The sequence below is a fragment of the Lactuca serriola genome, chromosome 9 (genome assembly GCF_051521515.1).
Source record: "Lactuca serriola cultivar US96UC23 chromosome 9, Lser_US96UC23_V15, whole genome shotgun sequence".
NCBI lineage: Eukaryota > Viridiplantae > Streptophyta > Magnoliopsida > Asterales > Asteraceae > Lactuca > Lactuca serriola.
In genome coordinates, this window is record NC_136416.1 from 18706351 (window position 1) to 18734021 (window position 27671).

The following is a 27671-nucleotide window of genomic DNA, read 5'->3' on the forward strand; positions in this document are numbered from 1 at the left end:
TTTCCGGTTTGCACCCTAATTAAACATCTTATCAGGCCTCCACCCCAGCCTCCCTCACCTCCATAGCCTACTCTCGAAACCCTAATCAACCCTGTGTGTTATTGAGATAGTTTCTAGCCATCGTGTGTGATTTGAAGCTAGGAGAAGGAAGGAGACCCTTGGTGGTTCAAGAAGAAGCAGCTAATCCAGAGCTTGTGTAGCATTTCAAACCCTTTGGAGGTATAAAGCTTATACCTTGGCTGTTATTCACTTAGATCTCCTTCTTAGCTTGTATGTTGCCATTTTGGGCCATTTCCAAGGTCAATCTGAGATTTGAACCCTTGAGGACGAAAGGACTTCAGATCTGGGCACTCTTGAGCTTTAGAAGCTCAATGTTGCCACTTTTATTTAGCCATGACTCCATTCTATGACTTAGACCTTCATTTTTGGCTTGGATTGGGTGTTTTTAGCTTCATAACACCATACATGCACGTAAAGTTAGCAACTTTACGTGTAATGTTAGCCTAAGGGGTCTAGATCTATGAGTTAGAAGCATTGCAATGGATTAGAATCGGCTGAATGGCTATGTCACAAGGACTTGATGATTGTTCTTGGACTCGACGAGTCGGGTCGTGAACCCTAACTCTTTTTCTGGTTGCGAGTGAAACCATTGAGTTTAGGAGATGACTTAGTGGGTTGGACAATATTAGGACTCAAAAGCTGAAGAAATCGACGATTCCAAGGAGGGAATCAAAGAGTTAGAGTCGATATGTCCCGATGTTATGACGGGAAGAACTCGGTGAGTCTGGGAAGGGACTCAACGAGTTGGCTTATTTGACCATGTATCTGAGTTGTTCATGGACTCGCCGAGTTGGGAGATGACTCGATGCGTTGGGGTTGGTTGGGAGTTGACCTTGACTTTAACTTTGACCAGGATTTACCCTAAAAAAGCATTATCATATTTTGACTAAGTATTATTGTGATATTGATAGTCGGGGAGTCTTTGGAGCAGCTATCAGATATTCCTCACCGCGAGTTTTTGCAGATAGCTTTGCGAGGTGAGTTTTCTCCATTAGGAACGGGTCTAAGGCACCAAGGTTGGCCCATTTAGATAACAGTAGTTCCGGACGGTCCGATGTCGAAGTAGATTTATCTGCTTTCCAGATTCGAATCCGATGTCGGGGCGGTCCCGAGGAATTCTAGTATGCTTGATGTCTTTGTGATTCTTGCATGTGTTTGTTATGTGTTATGTGTTCCAGGCTTAGGTCCGATGCCGGGGCAAGCCCGTGGAATGTCTAGTTAATATGTTATGATAGTATGTCCCGGACTCCGGTCCGATGCTAGGGCGGTTCCCGAGGAATGTTTCATGATAGTGTTATGTGCTTATGTTATGCAGGGCCTGATTTCGAATAGGGTTTGATGTCGGGCGGGGCCCGATGCCGACTGTGGCCTGATACCGAGAAAGCTGATGATAAGCTTGACTCGAGGTAGTAGGGGCGGGGCCCAAGATATATTATGTGACATGTGTATGGTATGTGGTAATTGGAGAGGCTCACTAAGCTTCGTGCTTACAGTTTTCAGTTTTGGTTTCAGGTACTTCCACTAGCAAGGGGAAGGGCTCGGGATGATCGTATGACACACATCTCAGTTTCAACCTGGGATGTTTAGACTCTGGTATTTTCTCATATGATTTTGATATAGTATTTGACACGATGTTCTGAGATACACAATTTATGGTTTTCTTTACAATGATGGATGGCTTACGGTTTTATTATGAATGTTTTAATATGAAAATTTTGGTATGTATTTTGGGGGTCTAGGGAGGATGCCTTATGTGCTTGTTATATGTGTATCAGCTTTATGAGAACTGCATGCTAGATTAGGACTAAAGATCCAGGAAGGATGCCTATTATTCCTGTTATATGTGTATCAGCTCTATGAGAACTGCATGCTTGTACAAAGTATTTAGTATGATGGCCTGATTAGTATGCTTGATTATGTGTACTCAATGCGCGAATGCTGCTTGCTTTGTGCTTTTAGGAGTTATAGTTGTCTTTTACTAACTAGTAAACGAATATGTTAAGTTACATATTGTGAGGACTAAATAACTTCAGAAGGTTAGGTCTAGCTCTATTTCGCAGCTCTTGTTTGATTCCAACCGTTGTAGGGTAGGATCTCTCATTCGAAGAATTATCAAATCTTAGTGATATGTAATAGTATTCGCGAGCTAGTTAGGGAAGATAGCAGGGACTTCCTATGCAGCTGATGGTAGAGAGTGGAATGGTGATTACCCTAGGGCAAGCCTAGGATGTGATTAGCATAAAGCAGTAGCAGTAGAAGGGACTTGGTGAAGTCAAGGCAGTTCTTGAGGAAAGTACGGATAAATGTGGAAGGTAGTATGGGTCCGTACTACTGAAAGCAGAGGATCCGTACTCGAATCAAGGAAGGCCGAGATGAATCCAGGGATCTTGTATTGTATGAGATCTCTCGAGATATGTTTAATATTCTGATGTTTGTTGTGATGTGTTTTTCGGAATGGTGGTTTTACGCCCTAGACCAACAGTTGGTAGTTCAGGTGCCAGTGAGGGATTAGGCTCAGGCTCTGGAGCTGAGCAGCTAAACGAGCATATGAGGGAGTTTATTTCTTCTAAGATCACACACAACATTTTAGAGCAGACTCATGTGATCTTTGGTTCGATCAAGGAGGGTATTATGGAGCTTCTGGATGAGAAGCTCGGTGCATTTCGTACTGAGGTGGCGGCCATGATGTGGCCGTGCACATTGACTTTCCGGTAGTTTAGGGCTTTTGGAGCTCCCGAATAACATGAGGATCAAGACCCCATTGCTAGCAGTAGGTGGTTGGCTGATGTCACCAACGTGTTCCGCACCAGCAGATGTCCCGAGGGGGACAAGTGTTAGGGGTGTCAGACCCAACAAATAATAGGGGTACGATATACTCCAAAGTAACACTACTCTATTGCACTAAAAGAATAGTACAACGCAAGTAGGGTCGATCCACAGCGACACCGGACAATTAGTTTATACCTTTTTTTTTGCGTAAGGTACTTGTTCACAAAAGATGAAAGAAAAAGGGGGGGGGGGGGTTGATTGCAATGATTAGACAAATAAATTAAAATCACAAGTAATTGGTTGAATGAGTAAATTAAATTCAGATATTATAAAGACTCCAACTTCATGTATGACGGTTCAACAATGTGAATCCAAGATGACAAGACTTTTGTTTCATTCTATCTAAGTTGGTACTTGAAAGTGTTAACAAGCTCTAACACTTTCCATTCACCACAATAATTAACCAAAACAAGCTCTTTGATTAATCCTAACCTTACTAACCTAATCAAAACAAGCTCTTAGAATTAGATTGAAAGATCGCATGAAGCTTTATGTGAATGTTCCCAACAACACCCAATACTCCTCATAAGCTCGGGAGTGTAAAAGTGTATGAATAAGATTTACACTAAATTCATTCAATAGAGATCAATTTAATGTTTGTTACTTGTTTAATTTCACAAAACAATTACGGATTTTGTAAAAGAGATAACTTGAATGACCTAACCCTAATTCAAATGGCCAATAAGAATCACAATTAGAATCAAACATTCGATTGAAGCAAAATCAAATTCATTAGATAGAAATTAAGAACAAACATCAAGTCATATGATTAGATTCACAACTAGGAAGTCAAAACATGAGTTGGAGAAATTAGGGTTCTAGCCACACATGGCTAAAACAAGATCACAAGTCTAAAAGATGAAATTAAGTGTAATTACAACTTACAAAAACAAGAATTAATGTTTCCAAATGATCGACGGGCAAACCCTTGCAAAAACCTTCGAATTCTCCTCTCCAATGGTGCTCTGATATGTTGTGTTTTTGTAAAAATGGCTCTTAACCCGTAATATGAAAGATAGGAAAAACTGCCAAAAGTTGGTTTTTGGGTCGAACACGGCCCGTGTTAAAATAGGCTAAACTGACACGGGTCGTGTTCAGCAACACGCCCCATGTTGATTTGCACTAAACTGACACGGGCCGTGTTCAACAACACGCCCCGGGTTGATTTGCACTAAACTGACACGCCCCGTGTTCAGCATGGTCAACAGCTCCCATTTTGGTCAAACACGCCCCGTGCCCACTTTTTAGTGTAAATTCAACACGCCCCGTGTACCTCTCTAACTCCAAATCCAAACTTCACTTTTCCAACTTTTTCGTTCTTCGCCCGATAATCCCGAAATCTTCACCAATGCTTTCCGACACTTCTCAAAGCGCGTTCCAACCTCCGGTTTACCTGAAAAAGACATGAAAATGTGCAAATAAGGTTTAACTAGAGACTAACATAAAATGTGAATAAATTCAAGACAAATGAAGGACAATTATGCTAAATAGATGCATGAAATGGGACTAAAAGGTGTGCAAAAAGGTGCACAAATTGCACCTAACAACAAGGTTATGCTTGCGTCCTGTTTTCTAAAGGATAAGGCACGTGACTGGTGGGAGGAGGTTGGGAGAGCCATTAGGTATGATACAGTGTTAGATGCTATGTCCTGGAGTGATTTCTCGGCCAGGTTCAGGGTCGAGTTTGCACCTGTGGTTGAGGTGCAACAACTAGCTAGGGAGTTCCAGGATCTTGAGCAAACTACTGAGACTGTGGCAGAGATCACCGCCAAGTTCAGGAAGAGGGCCCTTCTTGTTCCGCAATACGTGGCGGATGAGGAAAAAATGAAGGCCCGATATCACGAGATGTTAAGGAGCGACATACAACAGTTTGTCAGCCGTTCTAGCTGCAAGACGCTGGAAGATATGTTTGCGAGAGCTCGGGAAAGGGAGCTAGATTTTGAGATGGAGTGGAAGAGGAAACCCGCGGGGGTGCAGGAAGTGAGTATGGGCAAGAAACCCAAGGTGTCAGATCACAGATCGAGGAGCCAGCAGGGCCGCAGCTGGTATGACAAGTGCGGCAAGATGCACGAGGGGGCATGCAGGTCAGGGAGTTCAGGCTACTTCAAGTGCGGCCGAACTGGTCATATGAGTAGGGATTGTACATCTACCACCACCACTTTAGCAGTTTCAAACTTGAGTTGCCTCCAGTGTAATCAGAGGGGCCACAAGAAGGCCCATTGTCCGAGTCTGGCAGTGGCATGACAGGTGGTGGCACCCGCTCCTTCCACATTGAGGATTATAGATGGTCGTCAGGGCCGGGTGGAGGCGCCCACAGCGAGGAGCAAGGCTTTTCAGCCAACTGCGGAGGAGGCATGTGTGGCTCCCGATGTTGTGAGTGGTATGTATTCTCTCCTTATATTTATATTGATTTCCGCTCATGTTTATGTGTTTTATTATAGGATCATTCCTAATGAACGGTATATTTGCTTCGGTACTGCTTGATTCGAGGGATATCCGATCTTTTGTGTCGCTCGCTCTTAGCAAGCGATTCGTTGGAGCTTCGGGGGAGATAGAGCGTCCATTGGACGTCGAGATGGCAGATGATAGGATGGTACGAGTTGCGAGGGTTTACCGCGGATGTACGCTACAATTGTTAGTAGTTCTCAGTAGACTTGGTTCCTATTCCCTTGAGAGGGAATAAGGTTATAGTTGGTATGGACTGGTTGAGCCCCAATGGGGCAGTGATTGACTGTAAGAAACAGATAGTGAGGGTTCATACTCCTAGTGGGGTAGGGTTAGTGATTCAGGGCAAGAGGCCACAACATGGGTTGACTCTATGTTCAGCAGCAAGAGCTAGACGCTACCTTCAGCAGGGGTGCGCATGTTATAACGCATATGTTATAGATACCAGGGATAAGGGTAAGGCCATGGTGGATGATGTACTAGTAGTACGAGAGTACCCGGACGTATACCCAGAGGACCTGCCTGGGGTACCTTCGGAGAGACAGGTCGAGTTCAGGATTGACCTAGTCCCAGGTGCGGCTCTGATAGCCAAGGAACCGTATCGATTGGCTCCTCCCGATATGCAGGAGTTGTCTATGTAGCTGCAAGAGCTGCTAGACAAGGGATTCATCAGATCGAGCAGTTCGCCATGGGGAGCCCCAATCCTGTTTGTGAAGAAGAAGGACGGGTCACATTGCATGTGTATTGATTACTAGGAGCTGAAAAAGGGAACGATGAAGAACCGTTACCCACTCCCGAGGATAGATGATTTGTTTGATCAGCTGCAAGGAACATCTTGGTTCTCCAAGATTGATCTACGATCAGGTTATCACCAGATGTGAGTCATGGACGATGATGTCCAGAAGATGGATTTTAGGACCCACTATGGTCATTATGAGTTTGTGGTGATGCCGTTCGGGCTCACAAATGCTCCAGCCGCGTTCAAGGATCTCAAGAACTGAGTGTGCAGACCAATACTAGATCGGTCTGTGATAGTTTTCATCGATGATATCTTGGTCTATTCCAAGACTCGGGAGCAACATGAGAAGCACTTGAGGGAGGTGCGGGAGACACTGAGGAGGGAGAGAATTTTCACAAAGTTCTCTAACTGCGAGTTCTGGTTGCACGAGGTGCAATTTTTAGGGTATCTCGTCAACTAGAAGGGTATTCTGGTCGATCCGGTCAAGATAGAGGTCGTGATGCAGTGGGAGGTTCCGAGGTCTCCAACTGAGATTCAAAGTTTTCTTGGTCTAGCGGGTTATAACAGGAGATTCATCCATACTTTCTCCAAGATTGTTGTTCCTTTGAACCGACTAACCAAGAAGTCGATGACATTCCGCTAGGGGCCTGAGTGGCAGGCGGACTTCGAGACTATCAGACAGTGGTTGTGCGAGGCACCGATTTTGACTCTGGCCGAGGGAGTAGATGACTTCCTGGTGTACTGTGACACGTAGATTATGGGCATGGGTGCAGTTTTGCATGCAGAGGGGTCATGTGATAGCCTACACGTCGAGGAAATTGAAACCTCACGAGGCTAACTATCTGACACATGATTTAGAGTTGGGGGCTGTAGTTTCGCCTTCAAGATTTGGCGACATTACCTCTATGGGGTCCGTTGTACCATTTACACAGACTACAAGAGTTTGAGGTACCTTGTTGATCAACCGAATCTAAATATGAGGCAACATCGGTGGTTAGATGTGGTAAAGGATTATGATAGTGAGATCCTTTACCACACGGGCAAGGCCAATGTGGTGGCTGACGTCCTGAGTTGCAAGGTGGTAGCAACCCCGATCATAGATTTATGTCTGAGGAAGACTGTGATCACTCCATTGTTGGAGCAAATTAGGGAGGCACAGGTTGAGGGCTTGAAGGAAGTGCGCCAGAAATGTTAGAGGATTGTGGGCCGAGTGGCCTCATTTGATTATGATAGCCGAGGGTTGTTGACCCTACATGGGAGGGTTTGGGTTTCATACTCGGGCGGAGTACGGCAAGTTTTGATAGATGAGACCCATAAGTTGAGGTTTTCCATCCATCCCGGGGCAACAAAGATGTATCGAGATCTTCACCCTGATTACCGGTGGCCCTGCATGAAGCGGGACGTAGCATGGTATGTAGAGATGTGCTTGACCTGCAGGAAGGTCAAGGCCGAGCACCAGAGACCACATGGAAAGATGCAGCCGCTAGACATTCCCATGTGGAAATGGGAGGATATCACCATGGATTTCATTACCAAGCTTCCCAAGACCGAATGTGGAGTAGATTCGATATGGGTCATCGTGGATCGGTTGACCAAGAACGCACATTTTATCCCGATTCAGGAGGGCATATAGGTCGAAATGTTGGCCAAAATTTATGTGCGAAAGATACTGGCATGACATAGGGTGCCAGTCTCGGTGGTGTCAATCCGAGATGTCCGTTTCACTTCCATATTTTGAAAGCGGTTTCACGAGGAGATGGGTAATCGTCTCCACGTCAGCATCGCATTCCACCCTCAGACAGACGGACAAAGCGAGAGGATGATACATACTCTCAAGGACATGCTACGCACATGAGTGTTAGCTTTCGGTGGCAGTTAGGATACGTATCTTCCTTTAGCGGAATTTTCGTATAACAACAGTTATCATGCCAGCATAGACCGACCTCCCTTTGAGATGCTCTACGGGAGGAAGTGTATGTAACATCCCCAAAATCTCGGCCAGAAAAGACCGATTTTCATTTATGCTTTTAAAATAATTTCAGAGTAAATCCTTTTGATTTGAAAGAGTTGCGGAATTTGTTCCCAAAAACAAAACATGATAAAACAATGTTTACCAAAGCATTTCATAAAAGAAATGTATTTTTTATTATATAATCAAAACTCGGGGTGTCATGTTCCGATACAGACCAATAAGCATAAACGATAACATTACAAGTCATTCAACAAATATATATATATATATATATATATATATATATATATATATATATACAGACTTGTAAACAAAACAACTGATGGTTCATCCATCTCATGCCCTTGCGCCACTTCCTGTAATACAAATAAAACTGAGTGGGTCAGGCTTGGGAGTCTGGTGAGCATATAGGGTTTTCAACCCACAATAAATAATCATATTTAATTTTCACCAACCAACAATAACCCAATTACCCATTCCCGTTATTCTCACTTTATGTCCCTAAGACAACTAACATAAGGGACCTAGTCTAAGAATATTTCATCGGGGCGACAACACATGCTTCGGGGGTACCTCAGCAATATAAGTCAAATAAGGCAACCATGAGGGGGATGGAGTACAGCGAATGAACACCCAAGTTCATTAACACCTACAGGTGGCGAACCTGCTAATGTTTCCACAAGACTATCTAGAAAAGTATGTGGTCGTCATCTAAACTCCGCTAGATGACTAAATCAAACAACAACGAGGCCTCTCATCTGTTTATTACACACCAACTATCTACCCATGTTCTACCCAACATATTAGTAGATAAAAATATACATTTTTATACATAGATAAAAACCTGTATAGCATGCTTTAATCAACACATATTTCACATAACAGACGAGGCAGACACACACACATAACACATATCTCATAGAGAATAAATCATATCTATGAGTTAGAAGAAAGTGAATACACATTCACACATATAAACAACAATATACTTAATACACTCAAACCATACTTGTATTATTATCGTGTTTATGAAAGGTAGTATACACTCACTTGATCAGAAGATGATCGAACAACACAACGACTTACAGAAGTAGTAATCCTCAGCTGATCTGGAAGATCTCTTTAAAAATCGAACTTCTCGCGGGCAGAGCTTCGGCTCGGGAACCGCACTTCTCGGGATCTTCGGGATCTCGGGACTTGCCTCGGGACTCAAGAATAATACCAGGGCTTCGGGATATTTCTGGCATGCAAATCGATGCAAAACGGGAGAGAGAAGAGAGAAAATAGCAAAAGAACTCGGCTGCCTTCGGATCCTATTTATAGGAGGCTGGAGCCTCGGAGTACGCGGGGCGTACTGGTCCGAATTCGTCATGGCGTTCGTCATCCGAAGCCACTTGCTGCGAGGGTCGTCATGCTTCGCTGTACGCGGGGCGTACTTCGGATGAGTCCGATGACTCGTCCTCGGATAATACCGGATTTTTCAATTAAATTTAAATACAAAATATTTAATAAACTTCGGAAATTCATATCTTCTTCATACGAACTCCGTTTTCGACGTTCTTTATATCCATGCGAAGGTGAGACTATGCTCTACAACTTTTGTTTAGACTCCGTCGGCTAATTTTAACTTTATTTTTATTATTTATTTTTAATAGGCCGAGACAGAAAAACTTCGTTATAAATTCATAACTTCTTCGTTTGACGTCCGTTCTCGCCTAAATTTTTATCGCTTCGATACCAACAACGAGACCTTCGATCCTCGTTTAGATTTCGGCTAAAAACCCCTCGATCTCAAATCGAGTATAACAGGCTGCATACCGCTAAGCCGAAACTTCGATAAATCATAACTTCCTCATACGAAGTCAGATTTGGGCGTTCTATATATATTCGGAAACCTCGTTTAAACTACTACAACATTAACCAAAGATATCAAGTTTATTTTATACTTAAATTTTGACGCTTGTTTTTATTCTTAATTAATCAGACCACATAATTAAGCAATTAAGCACAAAACACATAATACTCAAATAATACACTCTTATTATTTCAAAACGGGTTACAAAGGTTAACCTAGACTATTACAGTGCTAAAAATGGCAAGCCCGGAAACACAGGCGTTACAATTCTCTCCACCTTAGAATGATTCCGTCCCCGGAATCACACATCAACAAACAAATGCGGATAGCGACTCAACATGTCACTCTCCGTCTCCCAGGTGAGATTCGGCCCATTTGTGTGTTTCCACCGGACAAGCACTAACCCAACCATTTTGCGTCGCAACTTCTTAGTCTTTCGGTCAACAATTGCCTCTGGTTCTTCAATCAACCTTTTGTTCTCATCAATTCTCAATTCAGAAATTGGAATTATATCAGGAACTTATCCCGTGAACTTCCTCAAGTAACACACATGAAAAGTGTTGTGAATTCCATTCAGTTCTTCGGGTATTCGAGCTTGTAAGCTTGGTTCCCAATCCTCTGAATAACTTTAAACGGCCCAATAAACCTTGGACTCAACTTTCCCCTTTTACCAAATCTTATAAGTCCCTTCCACGGCGAGACTTTAAGCAAAACCGAATCTCCAACCTCAAAAGTCATCGGTCTTCGCTTCTTGTCAGCATAGCTCTTTTGACGATCTTGAGCTGCTAACATTCTTTCCCTAATTATTTTCAACTTTTCAGTAGTTTGATGAACCATCTCTGGTCCCATAAACTGCTTTTCCCCAGCCTCAAGCCAACAGGACGGCGTACGACACTTCTGTCCATACAAAGCTTGATAAGGTGCCATCTTTATGCTCGAGTGGAAACTATTATTGTAGCAAAATTCTACCAAAGGTAAATGTTCATCCCAATTACCTAGGAATTCCAAGGTACATGCTCTCAGCATATCTTCAAGTGTTTGTATTGTTCTTTCACTCTGACCATCAGTCTGCGGATGGTAAGCTGTGCTTAAACATAACTTGGTACCCATTTCCTCTTGTAGACTTTTCCAAAACCTTGAGGTGAAACGGCTATCACGATCCGATACAATCGTTAACGGAACACCGTGAAGCCTCACAATTTCCCTCACGTAAGAATTTGCAAGCTTTTCCGTAGACCATTTCTCCTTGGCTGCTATGAAATGCGCACTCTTAGTGAATCGATCAATGACCACCCAAATCATGTCGTGACCATTCTTTGTTCTGGGCATTTTAGTGACAAAATCCATAGCAATGTCTTCCCACTTACCCATAGGCACAGGCAATGGTTCTAAACTCCCGTACGATTTCTGATGTTGTGTCTTGACTCTCGCACAAGTCACACACTCAGCCACATACTTTGCAACATCAAGCTTCATCGTCGGCCACCAGTAGTAGGGTTTCATGTCCCTATACATTTTAGTGCTACCCGGATGAATTGAGTACATGGTTTTGTGAGCTTCTTCCATCAGAAGATCCCTAATTCCTCCTGACTTAGGTACCCAAATACGATCTTGGAATACCTTCAGTCCATGACCGTTTGTATCAAACACCAATGTTTTACCCAAACGTTCCTCCTTTCGGTCATTTTTCTCAGAAGCTTCCTCTTGAGCTTTCTTTATACTTTCCACAATGGTCGAGACAACTTCAATTCTCAACGCTCTTCGCCTTTTCCTTTCAAGATTGACTTTCCGACTGAGAGCATCAGCAACAACATTAGCTTTACCGGGGTGGTAAAGTATCTCGCAGTCGTAGTCCTTGAGTAATTCTAGCCAGCGTCGTTGCCTCATATTCAATTCCTTCTGATTAAAGAGATATTGGAGACTCTTATGATCAGTAAAAAGTTTGCACTTGGTGCCATAGAGGTAATACCTCCATATTTTCAGAGCGAAAACTACCGCTGCCAACTCCAAATCATGAGTCGGGTAATTCTTTTCATGCTCTTTCAGCTGTCGAGACGCATACGCTATCACCTTTTCTCTTTGGGTCAAAACACAACCCAATCCAACCCCAGACACATCGCTATAAACAGCAAAGTCTTCAAATCCATCGGGTAGAGAAAGTATCGGTGCCTCGCATAGCTTCTTCTTTAACTTCTCGAATGCTTCTTTATGCTTATCACTCCAAGCATAAGTAGCTCCTTTGTGGGTCAAAGCTGTTAATGGAGTAGCGATCGAAGAAAAGCCTTGGATAAACTTGCGGTAATATCCGGCTAATCCTAAAAAGCTTCGAATCTCCGTGGGACTTTTCGGTTGTTCCCACTTCATCACAGCTTCAATCTTTGCTGGATCAACCATTATCCTTTCTTGGTTGACCACGTGACCCAAGAATTGGACTTCACGAATCCAAAAATCACATTTGTAGAACTTCGCATACAGCTTCTCCTTCTTCAAAACTTCTAACACTTCTCGCAAGTGTCTTCCATGCTCCTCCTGGCTTTTCGAGTAAATCGGAATGTCGTCTATGAACACTATCACGGATTTATCAAGGAAAGGATTACAAACCCTATTCATTAAATCCATGAATGCTGCTGGAGCATTGGTTAATCCAAACGACATAACCAAGAACTCGTAGTGTCCATATCTAGTTATGAATGCAGTCTTCTCGATATCTTGCTCTCTTACTTTTAGCTGATGATATCCTGACCTTAGATCGATCTTTGAGAAATAGCTCGAACCTTGCAATTGATCAAACAGGTCATCAATCCTTGGCAACGGATATCTAATCTTTATTGTTGCCTTGTTTAGCTCTCTGTAATCGATGCACATTCTCATACTTCCATCTTTCTTCTTCACAAATAACACTGGAGCTCCCCATGGCGATGAACTAGGTGTAATGAAACCTTTGTCCAATAACTCCTGAAGTTGCATCATTAGCTCCTTCATCTCCGTCGGTGCTAATCGGTAAGGTGCTTTTGCTATTGGCGTGGTTCCTGGTAACAAGTCTATTCTGAACTCCACTTGTCTATCAGGTGGTAATCCAGGAAGATCTTCGGGAAATACTTCCGGATACTCACACACCACTGGAATACTCTGCATCACCTTCTTTTCTTTCTTAGCATCTATCACGAATGCTAAATATGATGTACATCCCTTGGTCAAACACTTTCTGGCTTTCATTAGAGAAATGATTCCAGAATTCACTCGCCGTTTGTCCCCATACACCATAAACGAATCTTTACCAGACGGGTTTACTTTAACTATCTTCTTCTTGCATAAAATCTCGGCATCATTGGCGCTAAGCCAGTCCATTCCCAACATGATGTTGAAACCATTAAGATCGATGGGCAATAATTCCTCGTGAAACTTATTCCCATTAAGGTTGATTAAAATGTTTTTCATACGATGGCTAACAGGTACAAACTTGCCACTAGCTACTTTGACTAATAAAGCATTGTCTAGTTTATCAACAGGAAAAGCTAGCTTTCTACCAAACTCATGCGAAATAAAGGAGTAGTTGGCTCCAGAATCAAATAAAATTTGAGCAGGTAATTCGTTTACGAGAAAGGTACCTGAAGCGACATCAGCTTCATCTTTTGCAGCCTCAAGTGTCATCTGGAAGGCTCTCGCCTTCAGCTTTGGTGGAATGTTGGGCCTAGCTGCCTCCTTCTTCTTCGGACAGTCTTTCAAAATATGCCCCTCTTCATTACAACCAAAACACGTCCTTTTGTTGTTCGGACATTCATTGGCAAAATGTCCAACCTTTCCACACTTGTAGCAGGTCACATCCTCGCTACATTTCCCAAAGTGCTTTTTCTTACACTTATCACACCACTTCGCTTCGCCTCCCTTTCCTCCAAACTTTTTCGAACCAGATTTCAAAAATTTGCCTTTCGTACCGGAACCAGATGTTCCCTCAAACTTTCTTTTCTCACCAACCTCAACCTTGTCGGTGGTTCTTCCCTTAATCATGTTCTCAACAGACTTGGCAGCCCAGATAGCTGCCTCTAGAGTAAGTGCCTGATGTACTGGCATCTCGTACTCCCATGGGAGTCCCTTCGCATACCGATCTACCTTTATTAGCTCATCTGGAACGATGCACAAAGCAAACTCCATCTTATCGGTGAAGTTATTGGTGTATTCATCAACTGACATGCTGCCTTTCGTCAAAGTCAGAAACTTGTTCTCCAACTCCAACAGATTTTGAGCCGAGCAGAACTTGCGCTTGAACTGCACCAAGAACTCTGCCCATGACAATTGCAGTGGCTCATCAGGGCTTAACGTCTTCCCTAGAGTGTTCCACCAATGAACGGCTCCACCTCGGAACCGACGCACTGCATAGATAGTCTGCAACTTGCCTCTGCAGCCACAAGTCATAAAGGCCAATTCCATCTCCGAGATCCAATCCATAACTCCAATCGGATCCTCCTTTCCGTTGAAGGTCGATGGTTTACAAGTTAGAAGGTCCTTGTACTTGCATCCCATTCCATCATTCCTTCCATCATGGTTATCTTGCCTAATTATCGGTGGGTTGGCTGGACCAACAGACCCACTGAAGTTTCCACCTTCCGAGTGCCCTTCATTTAATTCAGGCTCTTCCACACGAATCGACAGTTCTTCACGATTCTGTTGAAGCAACCGTCTAGTTTCATCCATCTGACGATCCAACATCGCCTGAATCATCATTTGCACACCAGCCATGGTTATTGGCTCAGATGCTGCTGCTACGACAGGTATTTGTTCAATCACTGGTGGTTGATTCCTGTTTTCGTCAGCATTTCCAACTCCACTTCTTGTTCTCACCATTTTGATCTAGACACCGAATAAGGTGAAATTAGATCCTCAATCATGATGGATATTCAAATCATCCTTATCACTCTGAAACGTTTACATGCTAGTTCTAATATCGTAGACGTACGCTTAGAATCCTACACACATAAGGTTTCTAGATCCGGTCGGCGACAGACCATAGATCCGAACAAATAATATCATATATGGCAACATATAACATTTAGCACATAAAGCATTTTAGGCAACTTTCCTAAAATAAACTAGTGCTCGTGTCTAAAATATAACAGACACACATCTCAAAACTTCACTTAGCATTCTAATTTTAAGTCTAGAAATCCTACAAATTCCTAGTTCGCTTAAACTAATGCTCTGATACCAACTGTGACATCCCCAAAATCTCGGCCAGAAAAGACCGATTTTCATTTATGCTTTTAAAATAATTTCAGAGTAAACCCTTTTGATTTGAAAGAGTTGCGGAATTTGTTCCCAAAAACAAAACATGATAAAACAATGTTTACCAAAGCATTTCATAAAAGAAATGTATTTTTCATTATATAATCAAAACTCGGGATGTCATGTTCCGATACAGACCAATAAGCATAAACGATAACATTACAAGTCATTCAATAAATATATACATATACAGACTTGTAAACAAAACAACTGATGGTTCATCCATCTCATGCCCTTGCGCCACTTCCTGTAATACAAATAAAACTGAGTGGGTCAGGCTTGGGAGCCTGGTGAGCATATAGGGTTTTCAACCCACAATAAATAATCATATTTAATTTTTCACCAACCAACAATAACCCAATTACCCATTCCCGTTATTCTCACTTTATGTCCCTAAGACAACTAACATAAGGGACCTAGTCTAAGAATATTTCATCGGGGCGACAACACATGCTTCGGGGGTACCTCAGCAATATAAGTCAAATAAGGCAACCATGAGGGGGATGGAGTACAGCGAATGAACACCCAAGTTCATTAACACCTACAGGTGGCGAACCTGCTAATGTTTCCACAAGACTATCTAGAAAAGTATGTGGTTGTCATCTAAACTCCGCTAGATGACTAAATCAAACAACAACGAGGCCTCTCATCTGTTTATTACACACACCCTATCTACCCATGTTCTACCCAACATATTAGTAGATAAAAATATACATTTTTATACATAGATAAAAACCTGTATAGCATGCTTTAATCAACACATATTTCACATAACAGACGAGGCACACACACACATAACACATATCTCATAGAGAATAAATCATATCTATGAGTTAGAAGAAAGTGAATACACATTTACACATATAAACAACAATATACTTAATACACTCAAACCATACTTGTATTATTATCGTGTTTATGAAAGGTAGTATACACTCACTTGATCAGAAGATGATCGGACAGCACTACGACTTGCAGAAGTAGTAATCCTCAACAGATCTGGAAGATCTCTTCAAAAATCGAACTTCTCGCGGGCAGAGCTTCGACTCGGGAACCGCACTTCTCGGGATCTTCGGGATCTCGGGACTTGCCTCGGGACACAAGAATAATACCGGGGCTTTTGGATATTTTTGGCACGCAAATCGATGCAAAACGGGAGAGAGAAGAGAGAAAATAGCAAAAGAACTCGGCTGCCTTCGGATCCTATTTTTAGGAGGCTGGAGCCTCGGAGTACGCGAGGCGTACGCCAGTACGCGGGGCGTACTGGTCCGAATTCGTCATGGCGTTCGTCATCCGAAGCCACTTGCTGCGAGGGTCGTCATGCTTCGCTGTACGCGGGGCGTACACGAGTACGCGGGGCGTACTTCGGATGAGTCCGATGACTCGTCCTCGGATAATACCGGATTTTTCAATTAAATTTAAATACAAAATATTTAATAAACTTCGGAAATTCATATCTTCTTCATACGAACTCCGTTTTTGACGTTCTTTATATCCACGCGAAGGTGAGACTACGCTCTACAACTTTCGTTTAGACTCCGTCGGCTAATTTTAACTTTATTTTTATTATTTATTTTTAATAGGCCGAGACAGAAAAACTTCGTTATAAATTCATAACTTCTTCGTTTGACGTCTGTTCTCGCCTAACTTTTTATCGCTTCGATACCAACAACGAGACCTTCGATCCTCGTTTAGATTGTTTTGGCTAAAAACCCCTCGATCTCAAATCGAGTATAACAGGCTGCATACCGCTAAGCCGAAACTTCGATAAATCATAACTTCCTCATACGAAGTCAGATTTGGGCGTTCTATATATATTCGGAAACCTCGTTTCAACTACTACAACATTAACCAAAGATATCAAGTTTATTTTATACTTCAATTTTGATGCTTATTTTTATTCTTAATTAATCAGACCACATAATTAAGCAATTAAGCACAAAACACATAATACTCAAATAATACACTCTTATTATTTCAAAACGGGTTACAAAGGTTAACCTAGACTATTACATTGCTAAAAATGGCAAGCCCGAAAACACAGGCGTTATAGTGTAGGACCCCAATATGTTGGGTTGAGGTCGGTCAGAGAGTTATGGGGAGTACTGAAGTAGTACTCAAGACCACAGAGCGGATCCAACAAGTCTAGAGCAGGCTTCATACTGCTCAGAGTCGATAGAAGAGCTACACCGACAAGCGGAGTTCAGACTTGGAGTTTTGGGAGGGCGACATGGTCCTCCTGAAGGTGTCGCCCTGGAAGGGTGTCAGACGGTTCCGGAAACGGGGCAGGCTGGGCCCCAGGTATATCGGCCCCTTCAAAGTCATATCCCGGGTGGGCAAGGTAGCATACAGACTGGATCTTCCCGCCAAGCTCAACCATATCCATAGCACTTTCCATGTTTCCTAGCTATGGAAGTGCTTATTGGATGACACGACGGTTGTACCCTTAGAGGATATTCAGGTTGATGACAGTCTGCATTACATTGAGAGACCGGTGGCGATTTTGGATCGCAAGACGAAGGAGCTGAGAAACAAGAGGGTTGAGCTAGTGAAGGTGCAGTGGCAGCACCGCAAGGGCTTGGAGTGGACTTGGGAGCCCGAGGAGGAGATGAGGGAGCACTACCCAGAGTTGTGTTCAGACGCAGCAGACTTCGAGGATGAATTCTAAGACAAGTGGGGGAGAATTGTAACGTTCCGTTCCTGGTATGCATTTAAGTTATTTAAGTATTTATTTTGTAAGTGCTACTCGACGAGTTGGTAGCCCTAAGTCGTCGAGTAGATGTCAGTTTGGATGCGGGATTTAAGTTGTCTACTCGACGAGCTGAAAGTATTGACTTGACGAGTAGGTTCGTCAGGAGGAAACCCTAATCTTTAGTGTTTGCACCCTATTTAAACATCATATAAGGCCTCTACCCCAGCCTCCATCACCTCCATAGCCTACTCTCGAAACCCTAATCAACCTTGAGTGTTATTGAGCTAGTGTCTTGCCATCGTGTGTGATTTGAAGCTAGGAGAAGGAAGGAGACCCTTGGTGGTTCAAGAAGAAGCAGCAAATCCAGAGCTTGTGTAGCATTTGAAACCCTTTGGAGGTATAAAGCTTATACCTTGGCTGTTATTCACTTAGATCTCCTTCTTAGCTTGTATGTTGCCATTTTGGGCCATTTCCAAGGTCAGTCTGAGATTCGAACCCTTGAGGATGAAAGGACTTCAGATCTGGGCACTCTTGAGCTTTAGAAGCTCAATGTTGCCACCTTTATTCAGCCATGACTCCATTCTATGACTTAGACCTTCATTTTTGGCTTGGATTGGGTGTTTTTGCTTCATAACACCATGCATGCACGTAAAGTTAGCAACTTTACGTGTAATGTTAGCATAAGGAGTCTAGATCTATGACTTAGAAGCATTGGAATGGATTAGAATTGACTGAATGGTTATGTCACAAGAAGGACTCGATGAGTTGTTTTTAGACTCGGCGAGTCGGGTCGTAAACCCTAACTCCTTTTCTGGTTGTGAGTAAAACCATTGAGTTTAGGAGATGACTCGATGGGTTGGACAAGATTAGGACTCGAAATCTGACGAACTCGACGAGTCCAAGGAGTGACTCGACGAGTTAGAGTTGATATTGTTGGATTAATGTCTAAGTCTATAACTATTTTGGTATGTACTTGACCCGATGGTGCATGGTCCTTTTGGGTTTCCTTCACCAAAGCAGCTTGATAGGATGAATTATGAAGAGAGAGGATTAATTATGATTTATTAATATATTATGAGAATAATATATTAAAGGAGAAATCATATTATTGAATTAATATTAGTCAATAATTAATTAAGAATAAATTTTGTGGCTAAAAGAGATTAATTAAACTTAGGGGCTAGAACTATCAATTGTGTGATAGTTGAATATTGGGCTAATGGACTCTATATTAGAGGAGTGGACGAATTCTATGGGGAAACCCATTAGAAATTGTCCATGGGCTGCTTAGGGCCTAAGCAGTCAAATTAGGGTTTCCTTGTTAGATAACCCTAATAGCCTCACATATTTAAGGACCCCTAGGGCACCAAAAACATGGCTACCTGATTCCTTAGGGTTTCTAGACGTTTTGAGTGCCTCTCCTTCTTCATCCTCTTGTTGTTGGTGTTTGTAAGCCAATAGAGGTGTGACATTTGTGACACTAAGCTTTCAGAAGCCAATTACAAGGAGGAATAGATTGTTATTATTACATAACAATCAAAGGTAATTTCTAAACCCTTAATTCGGTTCATAGTATTATAGATCTAGGGTTTATGGCTTTGGGTGATTATTGCATGTTCAATAGAGAAACTAGATCCAAAGCTTTAGGGTTTGCATGTACACCATAGGAATGATGTAGTGCTCAAAACCCATCAGTGGTATCAGAGCCTAGGGCTGTTTGTTAATGAATTTGATGCATATTTGATCGTTTATTGCCTGAAAATCGAATTTTTGGCTCTCTGCCTGACTGACTCGACGAGTCAGTAGATGAACTCATCGAGTCAGGCCGACTCGGCGAGTCCCGGGGTCAGACAGAGGGAAAATCGGGATTTTATGCTCTTTTTGCTATGGGATAATTACCAAAATGACTTTTATTCATAAGATTCATATTTTTATGATATTGGGTGATTATCCTTGCCAAAATAGTAGATAATTACCAATTAATCAAATATTTGTTGCCTTATAAGATAATGTTTAATTATTTAAGTTATTTGGTGAATTATCTTGCAAGTAATTGGACTAGGTCAAAATTGGATAACCATAATTAATTGTTAATTACTTAATTGCCTTATTTGAATTGTTGATCTAGAATATTCTTGATAATGTTTTGAAAAGTTTCAAAAATTGCCCTCAAGTTTTGGAATTAAAATTTTTTGATTAAAAGTTTAATTTTGAAATATTTAAATTTTAAACCCTAATGTTTTGAAATGTTTCAAGATTTGCCCTCAAGTTTTGGAATTTAAAATTGTTTGATTAAAAGTTTAATTTTTGAAATTTTAAATTCTAAATCCTTATTTTTTGAAAAAGTTCAAATTGCACCCTTATGGTTTTATTAAATAAATTAAGTGTATAATTAAAAGAGAATTAATAAATCCATAGTGATATGGTTTACATTTAATTAAATTAAAAGTGTAATTTATTAAATTATACTACCTAGTGTTTTAAAAGTGTAAAATACACCCTTATACTATATATAACATTAAAAGTCTAATATTATATATGTATAACTTAAACTGCTAGTCTTACCGTTAGTATGCCTCATTCACGAAGTCGATCTATAAGGGGGTATAAGGTTATGGCCTATCAAATGGCCGTTTAATGGGTGTCCACTCTCACCCACCGCTTCCTTGATTGGTGGAGAGTCGTTAGCCGAACGGGTAGGATAGGGCAAACCCTTTCCATTAATAGTATAATGAATTATAAAGTAACTAAATGTTCTCTACAAAATTCCCAATCCTAGTTACTTTAGGTAAAAGTGAATTTATGCAATTCCATGACATTACACTATGTACCCTTGCGAAGACGTTAGTGGAGCGTGTGTGGTTAACCGGCACACTAAATGATTCCAAGAAAACGTTGCAAAGGGTGACTCAATGTTTGTCATAGTTCGGTGGAGCGTGTGTGGTTAACCGGCACATCGAATAGGTGACTGTAACATTAGGGGAACCATGTAAGTTTGCATGGTTATTCACACCCTGTTTTGTGATCCTTGGCATCCCAGTCACAAATCAAGGGGCATATCGAGATTTAAACATGCCATTGAAAAGTTCAATGAATCTCAAAGAATCTAGGAGTTTTTCAATACATTTAAAACCTAATCTCTTTTTCGTTTTTCATGGTGGAAAATTAGTGAATCGTCATTCACTTACCTTTATATGTTCTGCAATTTGGGTTACGGCATCCCTCTCCCAAGCTGTGGAGTATTGTGTTGGGTCCTAGCCTTAATATCTCATTTGGGTGATTTATTAAGGACTCAATCAATCAACTAACTTGATTTTTCTCCCGTTTTGTAGATGTCTGAATCTAGCCGTGGTCTTCTCGAATCCCATGGAAAAGGTTTTCCTGCTTGAAGTGAAAATTTGTTACACAATGAAGGTGAAAGATCTATCCCTGCATTGTGGACTAGCTTGGTTTCACTTCCTCCACTTCCTCCTGTTGTTCTCCCAAACCCAATAGACCGAAGAATTGAAAAGTTCGAAATCACTCAAGCCTTGTTGGCAATGAAACATGAAGATGGAAAATTTGTGTGTGCTCACGTCCTAGGGATAAATCAGACATCGATAGGTTGACGATGTAGGGTGCATCTTTTCCAAAGAAGTTGGTTGTAGACTGGGTTCTTCAGTCACTCCCTAAATCATATGATAAGTTCATAAGAGAGTATTATATGATGGATCTTGATGCGACCCTCATTGACCTAACTTACATGCTTATTGTTGCTGAATCAGAAATGATTTGGCAAAGTAATGGAGCATATTTGTCTGGTAACTTAACCGACCATGCTTTCGCGGTCGCTCCAGAAGAAGCCACCTGTTTCTACTGCCAAGAGAAGGGGCGTTGGATACGAAGCTGCCCAAAGGACCTGAAGAATCTAAGAGATGGGAGAGTCAAGAAGTATGGCTCTACTTCAGGTAAAATCCATTATCTAACTCCATTAAGTTCCTATTCATTTATTCTTAATACATAATGTGATAAGATTACATTTGAATGTTTTGCAGGATCAGAGAAAAGAGAGGAAGTTTGAATGGAAGAGCAAGATGAGTCTGATCACGAAGAAATGGATCATGATCGCATGGATTCAAAGATCAGATTTTGAGCTTAGAAAGTTATGATAGAGTTGTTAGGAATATTTGATTACATAGTTTTTCAATTCATTTTGCATTGTAAGGGCATGTTTTCTGCTGCTTTTATGAATAAAATAAATTTTGATCTGTCTTATATATATATATATATATATATATATATATATATATATATATATATATATATATAGAGAGAGAGAGTTAGGTTCAAATGTTTTCACTATCTATTGTGTGCCCGTATGATTGATTCTGGACCAATCATTTTAGTTATTTTAAGAAAGTAATTAATGCATATTAAATGCTGAATACATGCAACCTTAGGTGTGGAACCTTCATAATGCTGTCGTTTTGCTTTAAATTATTAACCCACCGCATGAATTCCTTGTTTTCTACTTGAGCCCCAATTTTTCATTAATTATCAATTTTTTTTATTATTGATTATCAATGTTTATCTCTTTTCTATCTATTTCGTCCTTGTTGTTGCTATCATCATATGGCTCTTAATCCTCCTATTCTTCCTTAAGAATCATATTGGTTGGGGACAAAATGATTACAGGTTTAGCTTTTCCCATTTTCGTCGTATTGCTCCCCAACTGCTATCTTATATAAGCAAATTAAATCCTATATTCGATTCCTTCATTTTCAATTTGACTTCTATTTCCGCTTAGTCGGTTCCACCTGAAGGTGAACGTTTTCATCATATCTTTCTTCCTTCCCTTGTTCCGATTCTAGGATTTTGGATGTTGAAAGATAAGATGCAGGTCCCCAATCTATTTCTTTGCCATTTGATTTGAACTTTGTTTTTCATGTTCCAGTGGGTAATATACTAATATATTATAGTAGATTAACTTAGTTGTGGTTTGAATAAGTTGCAAAAATTTGCAATAGTATGTCAAATTTTTATTTAAATTATATAAAAGTTGTATTAGATTGAATGACTTGTACACTGGAAGAAGTCAAGTGACAATATATGTCTCATAGTTCTTGCTTATCGGAATGCTCAATAGGTGTGTGATGTAATGTCTAAATGAATTAAGCCACTAAAAATACATAATATAAAAGTTTATTATTTATGTAAGGTGCATTTAGTTGAATTTATCCATCTCTTAAAAGAAATAAGCCACAAAACATGAAGGTTAAAAGTTTGCAATGTATATTTCAATCTGTTAACCGTGTGTATATGCTATTTAAAACTTTTCCAATTTCTATGACAGTTAAGGATGCTTATGGACGGAAGATTATGCAAGAATTTAGGATGTTTGACACATGGCCAGCTACAAGAAGAATGGACAAAGATTAGACTATGAAAGACCAACAACTGAAGCTAGCAACTGATCGTCAGAGTACCAACTCATAGCAACCCAATTTTGGCTACTTTGAATTTTTTAGTTGGTGGATTATTATTTTTTAGCGTGGATTTTTAGAACTTTAAACCATATGCTAAATTCTGTCTTTTAGTTGGTCATTTCTAAGTTGAGTTCTTTTCGTTTGGGGGATTGTATAAACCAATTTTTAAGATATTTTTTCTCTTCTTAATTTTCTTAGGTGTTTTAATTGTAAATCTATAAACTGAAAATATTTTATTTTTTGAGACAGGTAGCTCAGAATATTGTATTTAGTTCTGATAACAAAGACCACATTATTTGTTATGTAAATTGTTATAACATTCTTACTTATATGACTTTGATAGATATTCAAATATTCCAGTTTCATAGTTTTGTCAATTTATTAAAGTATGATATTACTGTAGCAACATATCCCTGCAAATTTATTCTTTAAATATTATTAAAATTACTAATAAATACGTTCAAATATCATAAGGTAAATTTGAAAGTAACTTTTGTAAGCATTTATAAAGTTAAAAAAACCATCATCTAAGAAACAATCACATACATTAACTCTAATAATTTAATCTATATTTACATCAAGAGATAAAAACCATTAAATGAAATCCCAGCTGCATTCATTCATTAATATTCCATGTTTCTAAAAGATTTCAATGGATTAATATAGATATTAAAGTTGCATAAATTAACCAAAAAATTTTGTAAGCTCTCTCTAAGGAAAAAAAATAATGGTGTATGATGTAAACTGATGCATCTATAATGAGCAAAAACCAAACACAAGATGCACGACATCCTCCCAGCATCAACATGCAACACATGAAGTCAACAAAAAGAACCCATCCACTTGATTACACATTTTCATCACTGTTTTTCTGCTACAGATTCATCCACCTGATAATAATTAATATAAGTATGACGCAATGAAATCATGAATAATCAAATAAATATTACAATTACCTTTCTTTTTGGACAACCAGTGGCGTAATGACCTAGTCCTTGGCAGTAAGAACATGTTCTCTTTTTCTTCACGTTCTCTAAAGAAGACTTAATTCTAGTTGCATTTTTAGGACGCCCTTTCGTATTTGTCAGAGCAATAGGATCCCGGATAGATACAGATAATTGAGGCATTATACTTACTTGAGAAATTCCCATGTAACGATCTTGAGACACATTCTCAAATGCTTTAGGCTTTTTCTGAATCTTTTGATCTTCTAAAAACTTTCTCACAAAACTATTGAATTTTTCTATCTCTGTAAGGGAGTCACTTGCTTGTTCGATTGCTTTATCACAATTTGAACGAACACACCATAAAGTTAAGGCACTAACTCCATTTTCACAATTCACATCTTCGAGTCCAATGCTGTCAGTACCCACCTTATACCTAGCACTAAGTGTCTACCTTGGTAAAATATAGTGATCAGGAAGATTTTCAACATGTCTTTTCTTCATCACGTAAAGGCTATGCTTACATAATATTCCATATGTTTCATACTTAGCACATGAACACGTGACATTCACATGATCCATAAAATGAAAGATAACAATTCTCCAATGTCTTTTATCAATATCCATTTGACCAACCCTATATTTGATTTCTTCTGTGGTTTTACTTAAAGTCTCATGAGTTAAATTAAAATTAGCTTCTACCCATTCTTTTTTGAATACCTCAAAAAAAATTTCTCGTATAAAACTGGCCTGCTTTTGCTTCTATCTGATGAATAGAAGAAAGGATCGGACTGGAGTTCATGGTCTTAAATTCTTCATCTTCTTCGGCGACCCTTCGAGAGCCAACTGCTTTATCATATTGGAGTAGAAATTAATTCAACATGGTCTTGGAATTAACAAATCCATCAAAAAATGAATGAAGGCTCTCGCTTCTTCCACTCGTAGTCATACCAGCAAAGAAAACATCTTTCAAGAAAGCTTTGGCCCAGTGTATTCGTTGGTTATACATATCGGTTATCCAACTGTTAGTTTCGATGTTATACTTACCACGTAAAACTTCCCAATTGGTTTCAAATTCTTCGGTTGTATCACTCTTTATCCACTGTCTATAAGATTCTTTAAAATCACTATAACGGGCTATAAGTGGCTGAAGATGTTCTAATTCATGCTTCTTAATGTGCCATGCACAATAGCGATGACGGGTGTTTGGAAACACTTTCTTGATTGCATTACCCATAGCTTTATCCTGGTCTGTTATCATTGCCACCGGATACTTGCGAAACATGCAGTTTAAGAAATGCTCAAATAGTCATCGAAAAGTTTCTTCTTTTTCATTTTCTAACAATGCGCCACCAAACAATATAGACTGACCATGATGGTTCACACCAATAAATGGAGCAAATGGCATCTTAAATTTGTTGGTCATGTATGTGACATCAAACACAACGACGTCACCAAATTTAGTATATGCCTCTCGTGATCTTCCATCAACCCAAAAAACATTTTTAGGAGACCTATCATCAAACAAATCCACAGCAAAATACTGGTTACTGTCTATTAATGCTTTATCTTGAAAATGTTTGATCAACCCATAGAACTCTTTACCTTTATATTGTTTTCGTTTCTCTGATAAAACATCGGCACATTACTTTGAGGTAACATTGGCATCATATGGAGGTTTCATTGTATTTACAGCCTTTTTGATTTGACAAGGCCTTAACCCTGATTGACCTAGTTCCACCATAAGAGACTTGCACATTGAGCGGTGTATTTTCCCATGAGAACGATGTTTCATTACTTTGGTAGGAGTTGTACTCAAATTGTGATTGTGTGTGTCATTAAACACATCGACAAACCATTCACCATCTTTTCCTTTTGATATCTGGAGCATTGCTTTACATCCCGTCCTTAAATTTCTACGACGTTTCTTAGCAACTCCACATAAACTATTACCCTTCAAACTTTTAAAGCCTTGTTTATTACACACATAGCTCTTCCGATAAGGCTCATTTGTGGTTTTATTTTTAAAGCTCCAATGAACACGAATACCGAATCCATGTAAAAAGGCATATTGGTTATAAAATGTATATGCATCCTTAGGTGTACTGAAAACCTTCCCCATAATACTTAGATCCTTAGCTTCATCTTCATCACATGTAAGATTCACAATATCCTCATTTACTTTTTCAGATTCAAATGTTGATTCCAAAGAAACATTTGCGTCTATATCTTCGATTGTATGTGTTGCAAACGACTGATTAGCTAGTGGGTTTTCAAAATCCATGATCTTAACTTTTTATAGGTGTCCGATGTTATTGAATCAAATTCAACCTAAAACAGAGAACTGAGTAAGTCAATATGAAAAAAAAATTTAATAGCTTTTTTAACAGCATGTTGGTACCTGGTAACTTTGATAACCCACAAAATTAATGAGGATGAATGATAAAACAACGCTCTATGTAGGTTAATCTAGTAAAAAAATATTAGTGATCATAGAATTCAAGAAGGAAGGGTGGGTAAAATTGATAGGGAACCACAATAACAAAGAAAATTAAATTAATTCATACCTGGTCGCTTGGATTAAACGATGCAATTGAGGATCATGAAATATAGAATAGAGAAATAGGTAGGTTACTCGTATAAAAAAATTATGGATACTAGAAATCAAAGTTGAGAAAGAATTATGGGTAAAAATGAGATGAATTTTGTAATATTGGTAGGATTTCATGGGAGCCGAAAATCAAGAGAAAAATAATATAAAAATTCATAGATGCCTAAAATAAGTGAATGTAGGTGAATTCATTTTCATCCAATGCACGTGATAATTAATGAAACATTGGGGCTCCGGAAGAAAAATGCGGTGGGTAAAAAAGCTATTAAAGCAAAATGACAGCGTTATGAAGGTTCCACACCTAAGGTTGCATGTATTACAGCCTCATACTCACTTTTCCCTATATATATATATATATATATATATATATATATATATATATATATATATATATATCCTTGCAATGAAATTGTTGTGAAAAATTGATGTTTGTGTATTTCTATAAATGGATGTGATTCTTAGTTATGTTACTTATAGTAGTGTCAAAATTTTCTAAGTGAGGAAAGATTCCCATCACCCAAGTTTCAATTAGACAGAAACTTGGAATCATACAACTTGCATTGTGTGGTGTAAGGAAATCTTGGTACTTAGGTAATTAAGACTAATTCCTTGATCACACAAGTATGTGAGTCAAGTGAAGGACTAAAGGACTAGAACACAATGTTGTGCATTAGTCAAGTCCACCACAAATAACAATGAGACTATTCATCATAATTTACCAAAAGTCTGGTAAATGTGGTTATACTTACAAGATTAAGTGTAATTCTGAATCATTGAAA

At 39.8% G+C, this 27671-nt stretch overlaps 1 pseudogene; it reads right to left on the reverse strand.

Annotated features, from left to right (window-relative positions):
• The window catches only part of LOC145075402 (protein FAR1-RELATED SEQUENCE 5-like), a 107568-nt pseudogene extending 81156 nt beyond the window's left edge, over nt 1-26412 (reverse strand).
• Between the last annotated feature and the right edge of the window lie 1259 nt (nt 26413-27671).